An 18,141-nucleotide genomic window follows, 5' to 3' on the forward strand; every position below is an offset into this window, starting at 1 on the left:
ATCTGGTCCTAAAAAGAGAATGTGAAAAAGTTATTACATCCTGCTTTAAAAACGCTATTGGACTCCACTAAAAAATTTCATATTTATTTTGATTTTCAGAAAACAAGTGAGAAAGCATTTAACGAACTTAATTATCTTCATAATGCTATAGTTAATACTCTCAAATAAATGTGCGTCAAACAATAAATTTTTTTAGTCAAACCTCTTCATGCTTGTACATGGCTCACATATGGATAGCCTGATTGGTAATGCGTTGGAATCGCGTCTCTTATGTTGCGAGTTCGAATCCCGCCTGCCAAAGACTGTCCGTGTGTGTGGTGGCTGGTGCACGTATAAATCTGTTGTGGTCACAAAGTCCTCCATGGCGAGAATAATACCACTGGGGATATTGGTTCAGAGGTGATCGTTCTCTGATTCAGGTCTAAATTACGATCTGTGGATGAGTGAATGAAATGCATGAATGAAGTCCGCCCCGTAAAAAGGTTTGTGACGCGTGACTAGCTGTCATACTCTTAGGCCTTGTCGGCGCTACTGTAAAAACAAGAGACGCTCATTCGGCTTAAATCACTGGCCGGTAACTGTCAGCGGGTTTGTAAAATGCCATAAGTCACAACAACATAACTTATATGAAATGCATAATTAGCACTTTAGATATAAAATAACAGTATGATTTTTAATTTCAAAACTTAATTATTGTTTTTGTTCTATATAGTAATATGCTAATTATATTTTTAAAAATTCGAAAATTATTTTAAATGAATTTCTATGAATAGTGTTTGTTGGATGTATTTGTTATTTTAATTATAATTGTATTTATTAAAAAAAATGATCGTTACGAATCAAATTAAAAAGCTTCTAAAAGCACAAACACGTTTAATTTCACATTTAGAATAAAGTGTTACAGAAACGCCTGCAGCAGAGTGCGACTCAAGCCAATAATAACCACATAACAGCCGTTGCCAAGAGCGTAATACAAATTCAACATTAAATTGGTTGCTAGATACAATGTCATACATTTAAATGATTATAATAAAAAGACATAGAGACAACACAGAGCAAACAAAAACACACGAGAACAGAACAAATAAAATAAATACAATTATAATTAAAATTACAAATACATCCGACAGTGTTCAATTTGTAATAATCAAAGTTATAATCAAAATTTAGTTTTACGTATAAATGAGAATCCTCATTTTGAATTCACTTTATGAAAACGTCCTTAACATAAATTTTCAAAATACGTTCCAGGCTTTCAGATTCAAGAAGGACTATTAAGTTTGAATTTGTTTAAAAATTATAAAACTTTCTCCCTTCTACGTATCATTTAGGAAAAGCAAAAAGACCATAAAAAAGCATTCATTCGCCGTTTTGCAGAAATTTTAGCCCTTCTTTATAGCAGGTTGATCGTAAAGAGAATACTTTTCAAGAAAATGAAGTAAAAGGGCCAAAGAAGTCTGTTCACTTTAGTTGAACACCTAATCGAATCCGTCCCGTTGCTATTTTAAGCCATCTGGAGAAAAGATGTAACTTTCAACGGAGATAATAAACGTCACTTCCAGGCAGAGATCTCTCCATCACAAACAGTTATTTCGCTCACGAAAAGCACAAAAATCGAAAATAAGCTCATTTTTTTTTTGTTGTTCCAGAACAAAAGTAAGTGGTGTGTGATTTATAAGACTCTATGCTTGACACGTATCCAGGTATAAACCTGTATCATTGACAGAAAAATACTAAAACTTTTCCATGAAATTTATTGAAACATAAATTGAAAGGGAAAGGTTAATATCTGAAATCGAAACAAAAGTTTTATTATTTCAAGAAGCCCCATACTTTCCTGTCGGAGATTAAAAATACTATGACACAGAGAATTTGTAGTTTATGTTCTTTAGTTTACTGCAAAAAATTATTTTTAGGTTTTTTTTTATTCATCGTATATCTATAACAAACAATCTCACTTGTTTTCTAACGTTGTTGAAATACATTAAATAGAAAAAATATTATTTATTATTATCTCAAGTAAAACTTTAAAGCTGTTTTTTGCTTGTATTTTGACATGAAGGCACCATTGTTTGTATTTTGTAGTGAAAGGGAGGCCCCGAAATTTTTCTATGGAAACCTATAATTTTTTTTTGAGAAAGTAGTCTCATACTTTGTCTACTTTTTCTCTTAATATTAGCTTAATAAATTAATTTTAAAATGTTCAATTCAGATATTGAATTATAAATGATAAACTTAATAAAAATTATTATGTTCTAGTTATTATTAAGTACTAGTTATTTAAAGCTGTAATGAAATTACTTAAACAATTAATTCTAAAGACACAAATCTATTGGAAATATTTATCTCGAACTTTCTTTACTTAAATTTTAAGTCTGTCACTATCTCAAATAATAACAAAGATGAATTTGTGCGTATACTGGCTCTCTACAAGACTGACCGTTTGACTCGCAGCTGTTAAATTTGGCAAAAATATATTTTGGAAAGTGGAAATGTGCAAGTCGGAATAATTTTTTTAAAATTTAATTAATTAAAAATTAAGCAAAATTGGGATGTTTATCGAAGTAATTTCCGAAAATATTAAAACATAAAAAAAATTATTTTTATAACTTTTTAAAATTAAAAAAATTATTTTTTATTGATACTAATTTAATAAACGTGCAAATTTATCACGAATTTTTGGCAATTTCTTAAAAATACATAGGGCCTAATTTTTAAAAATAGATTAAATTGTTACACAAAAGTTCGAATCATTTTTATTGTTTAATCAAATATCAAATAGGGGGATTTTCTTTCATTTTTGAAAGCTAAAGAAGAAGGATTCTATTTAAAATCTGTATAATTTGTATGACGAATAAAAAGAGAAGATACAGTAATATGAAAATTAGCATATACTGGAATCGAACAATTGCGTTTTAAAGCGCTATGATATCAAGAAAATTGGACTATATTAGGATGGATCATATACATAATATACAAAACAGGCGTAAGACTATGAAATTATGGCTTTAATTTGATGATCAAAAATATTTTCTTAGAGATATCATGGATATTAAGTTATGCATAAGAGATTTCATTGAAACTAAACATAACCATTATTTCCTCTACCCAGCTGGTCTCCAAAGACGGTTAGGAATAAATGAATGCCTTTCCATTACATATTACAAATAGGACAGCATTTAATTAAGAAATTAAATAATTTTGCACCTTAAGAGGTTAAACTTAATTGCTGAAATATTGGTAAATTTAATAAAGCGACTTCAATCTGATGTAGATGGAATAATATTTTCTCTTTGTAATATTAACTCAACGTGAGGTATGAAGGCTAGATAATAGTGGCAGTTATTTTTATCTCGTTATTGTGGCGACATATGAATCGAATCAATTAAGCCTTTCCTGGATAGATATACTCTAAAACTTTTGTAAACACTAGTGTAAAACTTTGAACAGATATTGTATTTTTAAAACATACTAGCCGCCTTTTGGAACCAGCTACTTCGTCCAGATTATAGCCTTTTTAGTTGTTAAATATTAATGTGAAATGCATACTTTAAAAGAATTCATGTTATTATTTATAAGAAAAACGGATTTAATTTAGTAAGTCAAAACAAAGTATGGAATTTAATAAGTATATATATTACAAAATATAAACGGGAGTAAAAATCCTATATCGGAATGAAATAAAGTCCAAAGAAAGTATTTTTTTTTTTTTTTTTGCCTTAATTTTAACAAAGGAAAAAAATGCATGCAATTGAATGTTTTGACGGATGAGTTTGAATTTCATAATATTAAAACTATTAGAAGTAAAATAAACATTGTGGGGAAATGAAATTGTTATAATTTAAAATGTAATTTTTTTAGTTTTAAGATAATGCAAAACCTTTTTTTTTTTTTCAAGATACGGTCATTAAGTTCTGAAAGTCATGATGATTACCCATTTGACAACGATTAAGCTTACTTTTGCACTCAAGTAAGCTTTCTTTGAGGTTTATTTATTTTTTATTTTGGATCTCATTTCCTCTGACTGAATAGAGTTTTAATGAACCCTATTCAGAGCATTTCTAATAATTCTCTGCAGCTTCATCAATTAACAAAGCATTAAACTAAATGCAGCTGAAAAAACGTTCACTGAAGCAATCTGAAACGTTCGTTTAAAGAGTTGCATGCATTTGACTGTTGCCATTCGGTAATAAATAATAAGACCGTAATTTATATGTATAAATTGTCATTATCAGTATTTAAGAAGAATTAACGATGCTTTTAAAATATTTAAAAATACTTTTTGGGTGAAGAAACAGTTAAACAAATCTGTAGGAAAAATTCTGAAACAAAAAAAGTACAAATGCTTTAAGAACCAACAAACCCAAAGAGGTAATCATATATCGTAGCAAAATTTAATGGACATAGATCTGTTATCTAAAATCAATCACATTTAAATAATTGTAAATTGTTCCTAAATGTACATAATTTTCTATAGAAAATAAAAATAACACCAGTCCATTGGACAACAGTTTACTTATGATGATTACAATGATTTACAATGATTGTTTTTTCATTTAAAAAATACCGTAATTTAATTCATTTTGCTACATTTTGAAGAAACAGCTATGTATGAGAACATGCTTTGAGGTGTCCTTTCATTTTAGATAATTGCATTTAATTACTTTTCTACTATATAAAACGTAATTTTTAAGATTTTGTTATTGATATTTCGATTACAAATTGATAACCAAATTATTTTTTAATGCTTAGAAATTTCAATAAACATTATTTATATATAAAATGAATTATCGGGTCAGATAGGATCAAAGAACATATTCACTGTATAAAAGAAATAAACTAAGACAGTCATATGATAGAATTCGGAGTTGGATTGATTATTTAACCAGTTAAGTGCGTTCGATTATATATACGTCATTCCAAATCTTCATTTTGACGCGATCGATGCGTAAATTTTTAACAAATAAAAATGAAATTTTATTCGCTTTATTTTGATTTTTTCCAAAATTTATAATGCAACCATTTGCATTGTGTTCTATGTGTATATGTGACATCGCTTGATTTTAAAAAAAGGTGGGAAAGGGGATAGAAAAAAAAAATTCCACAGTTTAAAAAAAAAAATTCCACAGTTAACTGGTTAAGGAGGGATGGATAGATGTAAGACTTTCGAAAGATTAAGTTCTAATAAATAATTCTTCCAAAAAATAATAGGGGAATTCAAGCTCACGGGATAATTCTAAAGCATTACTTCAAATTTTGAATCGTCTACATATTATGCAACTGAAATATAATTTTTGTTCTATTGATTGAAATAACTGGTTATTTATTTATCTATTTCCAATATTTCTATGCGTTCCGGTTCGAGTCCTGGTTCGGACATGGTTGTTCTCTTCCCTGTGTTCTCTCTGTGAGGTGCGTGAATGAGCCCCCCTGTGGAAAGGGGTTGTGCAAACGAGTGTGTGTGTGCTATCTTCATTTGAGCTAGAAGTCAGACTTCTGCCCTCGGGTGCTCAGGGGTCATTACCCTCAGAAACTACTGCGCAAAAATTTTGCTTAAAATAGTTACACGACAAAAAAAAAGTTCTAATATTTATCTGTTTTTTAATTTCAGTATTTCTCTATTTAAAATACTAGAATTTCAGTTAAATTTTTTATGTTTTTATCAGCTTTTAAAACTTATTAAACATTTTATAATTTATTTTTATAATTATAACATTTTATAAACATTTTATAATTATTTAATTAAAAACATTTTATAATTTATTTAATATCTTATCTGTTTACATAAGAATCGTTCGTTTTTTCTAGCACTTTCAAAGGCTAGACTTAAATTGTATCGAGTATCTTAATACATTTATTCAATTTTTATTCATTAAATTATGTTTCATTTTTATAAGTGGTTTAATAAATATGCCAGTATATGAGTTAGTGTTGTAACAGCTTGGTCTGGAAGATCACATTACACAAGATGATTCCACTTCAAAGAGCCCTTCTAAATTTTTACAGTCCATAATTTTACTAACTTCAGATTAATAACTGGACTTGACAAAGATTTTCTAATGAAGATTGTCATTAGAAAATCTTTCACCAATGTATAACTTTTTTACTATTAAAAAAGTTGTCCTGTGCAATACATTTGTCTAGTGATTGTGATATCACATAAATTGATTTCATAGGTTAAAATGATTCTCAAAACTCTCTTTCAGCTAGTCAGAATGTATTAATCTTAGAAATACTGATTTTTGCCTTATCTAAAAATAGATTTCAATCTTTGTTAATGCACCCCTTGTTGTCTGGATATATCAGCTAGTATATTATAAATTTCTTAAGACTATTTGTTCTTGTAGAACTTTACAGAGGGAGAAAAAAAAAAGAAAATGCATAAAACAATATAAAAAATTCATAACCTTGAAGCAATATAAAGCAGAGCGAAAAATTAAATTACAAATTTTTCTGTTGAAACGAATTTAGAAAAACTTTTGAAGACATGTCTCAGAAAGGAAGAAAAATGGCTTCAAATCTGGTTAGAATACTTCATACAATTTTTTTATTGTTATTCAGGATATAAATTTCTCGTAAAAGAGGAACATGCATTATTTGTTGTTGTTCAAACTTATATTCAATTTTTAGCGCCTGAAATGTTAAGAAACTGCTTCTTCTCATAATTTATGCAGTCTGTTGCCAGCAGGAGGAGTAAACACTTTTTAGTAGAACGCTTAGTAAGCTTTAAAGTAGCTTCAAGAAGAAAGATTATTTCTCCGGGCGAAATTGTGTACATTTACATTTACTGACATTCTCAGTGGCACAACAGCCCATGTGGGCCAAGGCCTACTGTGCCCATATCTGCTTTCTTGGTCGAGGGCTCTGGGATCCAAGGCAAACGACGCGGATAGTTGGTCAGCCTGACACGGAACCCCCAGTGTTTAGTTCCCAAGCACGCTTGGTCCTTTCAGTTCATCAACCCACTGAGGGGATGAAAGGACAAGCCGATCTTGCCCAGCCCAAGGTTCGAACCTCGGACCTGTGCCTTGGGAGCGCTACCACTACGCCACCGAGATTTTTATTGGCACTACAGTGCGTTTATGGACTCCAAACAAAATAAAACATAATTAATTTAGTCATTTAGAATAGTTTCCTGGCTGTAAATTCATGTTTAATTCTAATGTTTTAAAAATTAGTTACTGGTTACGATTAGAAAGGATAGATACCCTATAAAATTAATTACATTCCAATCCAAAGTGAGATGATAAATTTTTCTTTTTGTATTTGAGTAGTTAATGGTTCAGTAACGGTTGTGTTTTCAGTGGAACAAGAACGTAGTGAAAATCTCATAGGATGATCAATCTGAAATTGCAGATGAACAAATTAGCATATTTCATCATTCAAATAGCAAATTGATTGTTTTTCGATTGTCTTCAACCCAGACTGCTAATAATAAAATGCTGACGTGTGAAACTGTTTCTTTCCTTCTTGATTGATTATTCCTTTTTTTGAAAGAATTATTAGCAGTTAGTAAAAGCTTCTTTATTTTGTCTCGATATGAAAGGAATAGAAAAGCACTTTTGAGTCTAAAGAATCTTAAAACTTGTAAATGTATTACAAACTTAAATGCACGTGAATTTTTATTTAATTTTGCTGGCTATATTTAGCCTTTTTCTATAAAAAAACAGAAAAAAGTTATTCATAAATTTAATACATTCAATTGGACGTTCTCTTAAACGGTCTACGGTTCTTTCTTCTTTTTTGCTTTGTTATATACGATATATAATAAAAAGAAAAACTTAAATCAAATATGGCTGATAATTAACACAATTATCATATTTTTGCTCCAAATTTTATTGGAATAAATCGTTTTGCAAAAACCCGATTGATATTAACTCAGAAAAAAACTTAGCTATTTTATTTCAATCAAACCAAAGTTGCATCTTGGGAAAAAAAGTGTAATTTAGGGAAAAGATTTAAAGTAATGTCTTGAAATAATATCAATCATATTGAAGATCTGCTTCTTATTAAGTAAATAGTTTTGAGTATATAGTATTTTAATTTGTATGATAATAATAATTGCTATGCATTTTTAAAGTGCTGTTATTCAATTGCTTAAAATATTCATCAAAGAAAGTAACTAAAATATTGTCACAAACAGTTAAGCTTATTTCTCCAGACAGACAGAATCCTTAAAAAAACCGGGAAGCTGATAAAATGCTTCCAGAGGGGTTGTTAACTTTCCTCCGCGTGTTCAAATTTATGTTTAGTCTTCGGTATGCTAGTTGAAACTTGCTAGATATCTAGCTAACTTCATTTAACATTATGTTTTAAATTATGACTTAGAAAAGTTCTCTTGGCTATAACACAAACCAACAAACATTTTGATGCAGGGCACTTTTTTTTTTTACTGTTCTCAAATACCAAAATTAAGTATGATACTAGTCCTGTCCTAAAAGGTCTTATTTGTAAAATATGACAGTGGTGTCATATAATTAATTCATTAAAATAGGCATAGAATATAAATACTAATTTAAATCTTTTCCTTAATAAATTTAGTAAAACATTTTAATTAATTGAGAGAAACAGTAATACTTCTGTAAATCTACACAAGTTTAATAAAAATTAAAAATGAGAATAATAAAATAAAAAAGAATGCATTTTTAAAAATCTTTTGTTCCATTCTGAAAACTTTTTTTGTTTGACATCTTGGAGAGAATTTCATAGATTCCACAAGTTAACCTGTTCAACAGTAAGGAATATTCTCAGCTGGCTGCCCTTATATCGATTCTCTACTGCCCTTATTTTCTGGTGAAATTATTTACTCTATTCTTTATTAACATCACAAAATTTCCATAGTTACGATGTAATTCGTTGTGTACATAACTTGCTCGTATTACAACCAAAATTACAGAAGGTGTTAAGCTTGCTGTTTACCACTTCAACGTAGTTTTCAGATATGTGATTCTTCAAAAAGCTCTTGACATCAACTACAAATGCAAACCGCGTTTTCCACGATGTTCTAACTCATGAACTCTCCGAAATGTGCAACATTTATGGATTGCCTAATTCAAGTACCATAAAATTTTCCAGTTTAAAGTCTTTCTGTATTTATTCGAAATATTTTTATCCTATATGTGCCAACAATAATCTTCTCCATGGCAATGGAGAAGATTATTGTTGGCACATATAGGATATTGTCCCATGAACTTTGATATCGATTCTCCATTGTCTGAATGGCCTGATGAAAGGAATTAAAAGCTTTCAAGGATAGTTTCTTTAACCTTAAATTTACTTGCTGCAGAGCCATGATGATTCTCATCCGACTAAGGTTTCAAAGATGGCATTTCTCTCTCCAACAGCCAAGTTTTCTTTTGTATGCCATTTTTAAATCCAGTAGTAATATAGACTCAAAAAATAGCGATAATTCGTAAAGCTTCTTTGTTGACCAAAGACGGTTAACCATTTTTAAATTTCACTAATTACGCATTGGTTTTCGTGAACTTTAATCTTTCCCAAGACCAAATATATAGAATCATATTCGTCTTTAAATCATCACATAATTTCCTGTGAAAGTAGCAATACTATTTTTTTCTTTTCATTTAATTTATTTCTTCGAAGAATAAAATGATCTTTAATTTTAAATATTTCATATTTTAACTACACTGTATCTAAAAAGTAAAGCTAATATATGAATTTTATTAGTAGTCAAAATCAGTTTAAAAACTCCTGACTGGTCCGGACACAAAATGTTGACCTGCTAAATCAACTACACTGAATCAAAGTAAAACTAATATAGAAACATTATTAGATATGAAATAGTCAAGATCAGTTTAAAAACTCATGACCGGTCCGGATACAAAATGTTGATCCGCTAAATCAACTATACTGGACCTCAAAAAGTAAAACTAATATAGGAACATTATTAGATACCAGATAGTCAAAATAAATTAAAAAAACACCTGGTACAGAAACAAAACGTTGACCTGTTAAATCAATGAAAAAAGTATCTTAAATAGTTCTTCTTAGTCCATATTTAAGTTTTTCAGGATGATATTTTTATTATTGATACGCACGCAACCAAAATCACAAAAACTACAAACAAACAAAAAATATTTCTTTAAAATCACCTCTAAAAAGTAATCTCAACTCACAGTTGACGCATTTTTCCCTTCGTTTTTTTCTTCTCGAGAATCCTGAAAATGTATAATTTATCGAATTTACGCAACCAACACCTCGTGCGCCTGTCAACACCATGATTTACTTCGTTTTTCTTAGCTCAACCCAAAATCGTGCACGAATATTTTTACATCTGCTTTGATCTATTTTTGTTTTTCACTTGAACTTAAGTTCTTTTTCTTTCTTCGCAGATAGTAAAAACTCTGCTCTTACGCTAAAAATTTCGTACATTTAATAATGCCATATTCCGTTATTGATAAACATTCTTATATGTAAAAAAATAAAACAGTAAAAGAAAAAAATGAAATAAGAGAAAAATGGAAGCAACATTTTAAAATAATTAGTATATCTAAATCTCCAGGGAGAGCTTTAAATCTTTTAAAAATCGAAAAATGTCAATTAACAATCCAACTAATCTAATGAGGGATCTCTGGTTTCATTTATTTATAATTACCACTTTTGATGTCCTATTGGATCACCTTTATTAATATTTATGTAAAATTTCAACTGAATCTTTTATACTTAACTTAATCTTAATAGTTTTATTTAAAGTATTTTTAATTTTCAAATTTTAATAGCCATAAAAGTTATATTTTCTTTAAAAGCCTTCTACTTTTATGTCCATTGCACCTCATTTTACATTTTTTAATAATTGTTTCCACTCACTAATCAATTCCATTATATTACCCACGTTAATAACATAATTCGGCATACTGATTTTCTATTGGTTCCACTTACGATTTGAAAATTTATTTCAAAATGGAAGGGATTAAACTTCAAATAATCTAATAAAAAATTTTCTGATTCGAAGTATATTCGTAAAAAATATAAGAATAAAAATGAAAATCATTAAACATTATATTCCATGATTTATTTTATATATCAGAGGATTATTCAATAAAAATTTCTCTGGTTCAATAAAAAAAATTCAACATATTTAAATAAGAAAGCAAAATGCCAAACTAAAAGAGCAGTAGTATAAAAATATTTTTAAATAAATTTGCTCTTTGTTAGAAAAATTTTGAAGTTAAGTGTTAGCTGTAATTGTCACAGTATTGAAAATTTTTACTAGAAATATATTTTGAATAGATTTGAATAGATCAAAATATATATTTTGAATAGAAATCTATTCATTATGAAAAAGTAAACAAAATCTTAAAGTGTTGTTCGTCAACAATGAAAGAAACAAATCAGAAAGAAATGTTAGTTGCAACAATGAAAACGATCTGGGTTTCATTGACAACAATGAAAATATTCTTGTGAAATATATTTAAAAATATCTTAAAAAGTTAATTAAAAATTTTACAGTAGTTGAATTAGTATCACTGAAAATAATTTTTAAAAACTTTTAAAATGCTATAAAAATCACTTTGTGTAGCAATGTTTTGAGAAATTACGATGAATAACAACCCTTCAAACGTTTGCTTAATTTTTAATTCATTAAAATTCTAACTGAACTTTTAAAAAAATCACTTCGAAGTACAAAATATCAGCCTTCAAAGTATATATGTGCTTAAATTGGATCTTTAAATCAAACAGTCTAGTCTCAAGAACATAAGAGAAACTTCTTCAGTAACAGTAATCTACTATGAAACTTATTTTTACCTTTCGTCTAAAGTCATGAAATTGAGTTGGTGTCTTCATAAACAGAAGTTTCTTATTCTAAAAGATTTTCTCAAATTTCTTTACCATGTGGCCGATTCTTTCGAAAGTATCAGAGTCCAGTCTTTATTTTCGTAGATAATTTAGTATTTTCTGAACAACAAATACCTCTCCCTTTTAATTAAATTTAATGAATTAAAAAATGAAAAATTATTAATTAATCTGATGAGAATCAGATCATGTGTTTTTAGATTAGTAAACTTGTATAAACAATATGTTGAAGATGCCATTCCTCTCAGAGACTTTAGTTTGAATAGGACAGCTGCCAATAAACACTGGTCTCATGTATTTTCACTTTAAGACAAAGTTAAGAAATAATAAGTTTACTAAAAGTAGAAGATAATTATTCTTCTCAAAAGTTGGGCGTCAAAATATAATCTTAAAAGCATAAGAGCTGATTAAAAAGATTTTGAACACACTGGAAATTAAATCAAAGTTAAATTTATATAATTATTAATAAGTGTTTAGAAATGTTCTTCAGTATGTTTAATGCGGTGTAATTTCCTTAAAATATTGTTTTCAGCAGCTTACGCTTTAATTTTCTTTTGACTTCTATATTTTTTTGATTAAAAAATGTTTTCTCTAGTTTTTTGCATGCTAAATATTGTTTATTATTATATACATTACAAAATCATGTTATAGTTTTTTTTAAAATTCAATACCAGATGACATTTTTTCTATGAAATCGAAATAATTAAATTGAAATTAATTGGTTAACTGAGGATTCTGAAAATTTTAAAATACTGACGTATCATTAAAAAAACACCATTAGATAAGAACTGTGAATTCTAGTACATTAGGAAATAGGTGAAAATTACAGTTTTCTAGCTTTATAAACATGGAATAAAATCAATTTGGACAAAAGCGTGTGAAAAGTAAATATATGAGGTTCTTAACCCCTTAATGTTTTATTCGTGCATCATACAAAGATCGAACTATTGTTTCTTAAAATCATAAGCCAAAAAAACTCATTCGTGCATGTTATATTTCGGTATAAAAATGATACATAAGCTACAAGCATATCAAGTAATTCAGATGATTCTTAATTGAATCAGCTAGACAGCATATTCCGGAAATGGAAGACATCATCCAATTACATTATGAAAAGTTGAGGTGTTTATGAGTTAAAGTGTTGAATGTTTCTGCCAGTGCAATAAATCTGAACGTATTTGAGGCTCAGGGTTGAAGCTACATGAGCATTTCCGGATTCGAACTAGTTTTTGGAAATTTGATTCATCAATATAATACATCTGAATTTTTTTTTTTTTTTTAGCATTTTAAATTGTGACTACGTTGGGGATGAATTTTTTTTAAAAATGTTCGAAAACAGTTATGTTTTTGAATAAAGCGTAAAAAAGATTGAAAACACTTTTATGGAACCAAAATATACCATTTACGCGACAATTAAAAAAAAATGGCTTTTTGGCTAAAGCAAAAATCTTCTAGTTTAGAGGTTTATCAAATGATTTACTTAAAAGTTTGCAGATATCTCAAGAAATATATTATCTAATTCTTTAACTAAAAAATAAGTTGTATTTCTATCCATTTTTTAAATATTGGGGTACGATTAATAAATAAAACAAGATTTTCAGTTTTTTTTTTTTTTTTTTTTACTTTGTGAAGCTCTAAAACAATTATAAAATATTTCTAAAAGAGTAGATTACTTATTCTTTAGTTTAGGAACTGCAGAAATATTAAAAATTATTATACAAAATTTGAATAAAAAATATGAATTAGATTTTAATTTATGATGGCTTTTTCGTAAGAAAATTCTATCAAAGATGAGAAGCTAAGGAAATAGCACTTAAAGATGTAAAGTGGAATTAAAAAGTTTGTAAATGCAAATATAAAAATCAGTGTAATTTCCCAAAAAATAGATTTGGAAGCAAAATTCTAACTATATTATAAAGAAACTCATTAAAAAATAAGAGTATTAAATAAAAAATAATTCATAATTTCTAAAAAAAAAATCGACTTTATAACGTAGTCTCCTACCTTAGCCCGAATCATTTAGACTAAATGATACTACACTAAAAATAAAGCGGCTTATTTTTTAAAATATTCTTTTTTATTTCTGTTCTTTGTGTTTATATTAGTCTTTTAGAATTTAAATTATATTTTAAAATGAAAAATATTCAAAGCAGGAATAAAAAAAAAATCGCGTAACTTCATATACAATAAAAATAATCAAAAGGAAATAATTTTTCTAACTTTGTTTTGTGGACAAATGATCGAAAATATTTACTGTAAACCAGCTTTGCAGTAAATATTTTCGATAATTTGTCCTGTAAAGAAGCTTCACAGGACAAATATTTAAATGATGAAATATCTGAATGATAATATCCTTTCTAATTCTCACTTAAAATCTTTAATCAATAGTATGATAAAAGAGAAATAAGTAGGAGCATCGTTAGTGAGGTTCTTGTACTTAGAAAATATCGATCTGTTGGTAGAAAAGCCATTATTATGCGGGTTCTCCGGTTCCATCTAATTCAGAAATTTCCATACATAATTAAATCAGTTAAATGAGCAACACAAACATAAAAGAGCCATTTCGCAATTTCTTAATTTATTTTTTTCATCGCGTGTAAAAGGAAAAAGTCATTTCTTTATTGAAGAGTGTTTGACAGTTTGCATACATTCGATTTCCCCTGCAAATCCTTTCTTAACGATTGCGGAAAACCAAAGACAGGAAAATTCTCCTTTGCTTTTACTCAAATGAAAACGTTTTTTTATTTTTTTTCTCTCTCTCTCTTTCTTTTTCTCTTTCTCTATTTTTAAAAATCTTTCCAGCGTTATTCTGTTGACCGTCTGTTGTGGGTGAAAACTTGTTACCTAAAATAAATTCTGCTTTATTTGACAAGGGATGGAGAAAAACTCACAAAACTTATTCTACTAGAAAATTTTATACAAGTCCTTCAACGTTTAGTAAGCATTCCTTAAATTTAGTTTTTTCATTGAGTTTTTTTTTCTCCCTTTTTTCCCCTAGCGCCGAAGTAAAACTAGATAAAACACGAATGCTTGTATACGAGTGTTTTAAATACTTTTATAATATTACAGATAATTTTTTGAACTTAACTAGATGTAAAAATCTCTCTAGATGTAAAATTTTTCGGAAATTATTCCGAAAAAACAGAAAACGTTCCGAAATTTCGCTTAAATTTTGATTAATTAAAATTCTGATTAAAAATTTAAAGTGCATTTTCTCACCTTTCAAGGCATACATGTGCCAAATTTGGTAGCTACAGCTCAAACGGTCTGGCCTGTAGAGCGCCAACATATGCACGCGCACACACACATTTATTTTCATCATAAGTATAGATAGAAGATATAGATTATAAAAAGTATTTATTTCTTATAGAAAGTAAGTAATGAAACTAAACTTGGTCTAAGCGTATGAAAGTTCAGATATGTTATATCTACAGATTTAATTTTAGATGGCAATTAACTTGCCAATTCAAATGATTTTCTTTAGTTTTTTTTTTTTTTTTGTCTTGATAATATGAAACGTTTCGAAGATATTTTAAGACTGAAACGGATCGAAGTGTAGCAGCATTTTTAGATTATATTTCGGATTATTAAATCAAAAATTGAATCTTAGCCAATATAGGTCAACTAATTATTTAACATTTTAAATACAAAAAATATATCTTTAGTATCCGCAAATTTACATATTACATGCCTATTAATAATAAAAATATATATCTGCGTATGTATCGTGGACGCTTGCGAGCGTGTATGTTAACGTTCTATAGGGCGGACTGTTAGACCTGGAAATATCAAATATTTTAAAAGGTGGGAATGTGCATTTCGGAACCATTTTTTAAAACATTTAATTAGAATTTTAATTGTTTAAAAATTTGGCGAACATCTGGCATTTCTTCATCATAATTGCCGAATGTATTACAGCTTAAAGCTGATTTTTTGCCCCATTTCAATTTTTTTAAATGAACTTTTTAATGATACTAATATAATTTTAGAGTAAAATTTTTTCTGAATTTTGGAATTTTTAAAAAAATATTCTTTTGTTTAATTTTCAGCAATAGATTTCATTATTGAATGAAATTCAAATTATTTCATTGTTCCGTCCTGTATTTAATCCTATAAATTTTCTTCCATTATTGGAAGAAAATTTACGTGAAATGGACTGGATAGTTTGCGTGAAATATATATATAGAGAGAGGGTATCGTACCCTATTAAGTAAATTAATAAATAAATGCATTACAGTATGGACGAATTGTGTTTTTGTCAGTACTTCGATGTTATTGGATTTGATTCCGTTGAGATAATTTACGTTCTTAATGAACAATACAGTATGACATTACTAAAATAACATGTTTAATGTCAAAGACAAGTTGATGCTTAACTTGTTGATGGAATCAAAGTTTCATATAAGTAATTTACAGCAAATCCAATATTATTTGGACCAGTAAAATATGTAAATCCATTATTATTTGCGAAAGGTTTCTAATTATCTATATAAAGATATACAGACATAGTAATGCATTTATTCAGAGAAATAAGAAAGAATTACTTACAGATTAATATAAAGAGAAACATACAGGTTTAATATATGCATATAAATTTTTAAAATTCAAAAGAAAATTGTTTTTTTTTTTTATTTATTAAATGAAAATCCATAAGACAATTATAAAAGCCTCAACTTTTTAAAATGAGTGTACATTCTTTCTTTGAGTTTTAAATGTGATGTACATATTTTAATGCTTTTTATGTAGCTAAAATTATGCTTAATTTCCTTTTTTACTATTGCTTTGTGTTTTTATTTAGTTAAATGTATAGTCGTTTGTTTAATGTCTAGTCAATGCAGACACATAGTCTTTCCCCATAAGGGAAAATATCGACATGTTTGTTATTGAAAATTAACAATGTTTTTTTTTCCCTATCAAAATTACATCAATATTTTGATAATATATTTGCATAAACATGTTACTTATAACATTAAAAACGAAAATATTTCAAAGTAATTTATAGCATGGTACAAATCTTAAAAGTTATCTTTATGAAAAATTTCTGCATAAGATTTTGCCTAAAAAAAGGACATCGGGTAAAATAATTTGCTGATGGCAACAAAATTTATGGTTCTTCCAAACATATTTTTCTATAGTATAATACAGCCATTTATGAACTATAAATATTATTGTTTTCAAAAATATTATAATATTCCTTTCATAATTGCGTACTTATAAAGCTTTTATCAACATCCATTAGTTTGGGAGTAAATATTATTCAATAAATCATCCGATGACATTAAGAGACGAAAAACGTTTGCCAAAATGGAACACTTCGAGTGGAAAAACAAACAACAAAATAGGTAGCTATCGTGAAACTACATTTACTTTTACAGCAAGTTTTATATTAAAACTAATAGCACTTTTCACTAGGAATTGGTGTATATTCTTGTTGCATGCGTGAAGTATTTCAAAAAAATCTACTCTCAAACAATAAAATCATCTTGTTTTCTGCTAATAACTAACGACTTTAAGTGGCACAAATAATCAATTGGTTCTTTAAATTATACTTGCTCTTAACGAATGAATACTAGACATTTTTCATGTAACCAATCAAAAATTATGTTTTTATATTTTCATCCAAAATCTCATTAATCTAATGTTAAAATTAGAGAGAATCGTAGATAGAAATCCTTTTAGAATTTTAAAATACTGAAAAAAATTCATGAAAAAATAATTTTACAATATGTTCTACTAAATATATTTAATTTATTAATTTTTAATTATTAAATTTATTATTCATTGTTACCATTAATTTAGTCATTGAATTTATTTATTAATTTACTTAATTGTCAATTAAATTCATTAAGTTTTAAATATCACCAATCATGTTAAACATTACTATTTTAAGATGCAAGATATTAGTGAATTTCAACTGAAGATTATTTACTTAATAGAATTACAACATAATTTTCTTTTTGCATTTCAATAAAACAATTATTGAATCATCCAACAAAAATGTCAATAGTCACACAAAAGATTTGCAGATTATATTCAGCCATTGTTTTCAGCTATTCCGGTATAGCTTTAAAAATATATTATATGTACTCAAATTTGCGCATTTACTTAATTATTAATTCAGAGAATAACAACAATTATATACCCTGAAACAATTGTTTTCAAGGTATATTGGAGGATTATCTTTCAGAAATGATTTAAATCAGCAAATCTGGAAATCTGTCCCAAGTAGTACAACATACTCTACAGTACTATTACGATAACATCCTTAATACTAAACTATATTATTAAATATTGTACACTGTCGTTAAGGTACAAATATATGGTAAA

The sequence above is a fragment of the Argiope bruennichi genome, chromosome 1, assembly GCF_947563725.1.
Source record: "Argiope bruennichi chromosome 1, qqArgBrue1.1, whole genome shotgun sequence".
Lineage (NCBI taxonomy): Eukaryota > Metazoa > Arthropoda > Arachnida > Araneae > Araneidae > Argiope > Argiope bruennichi.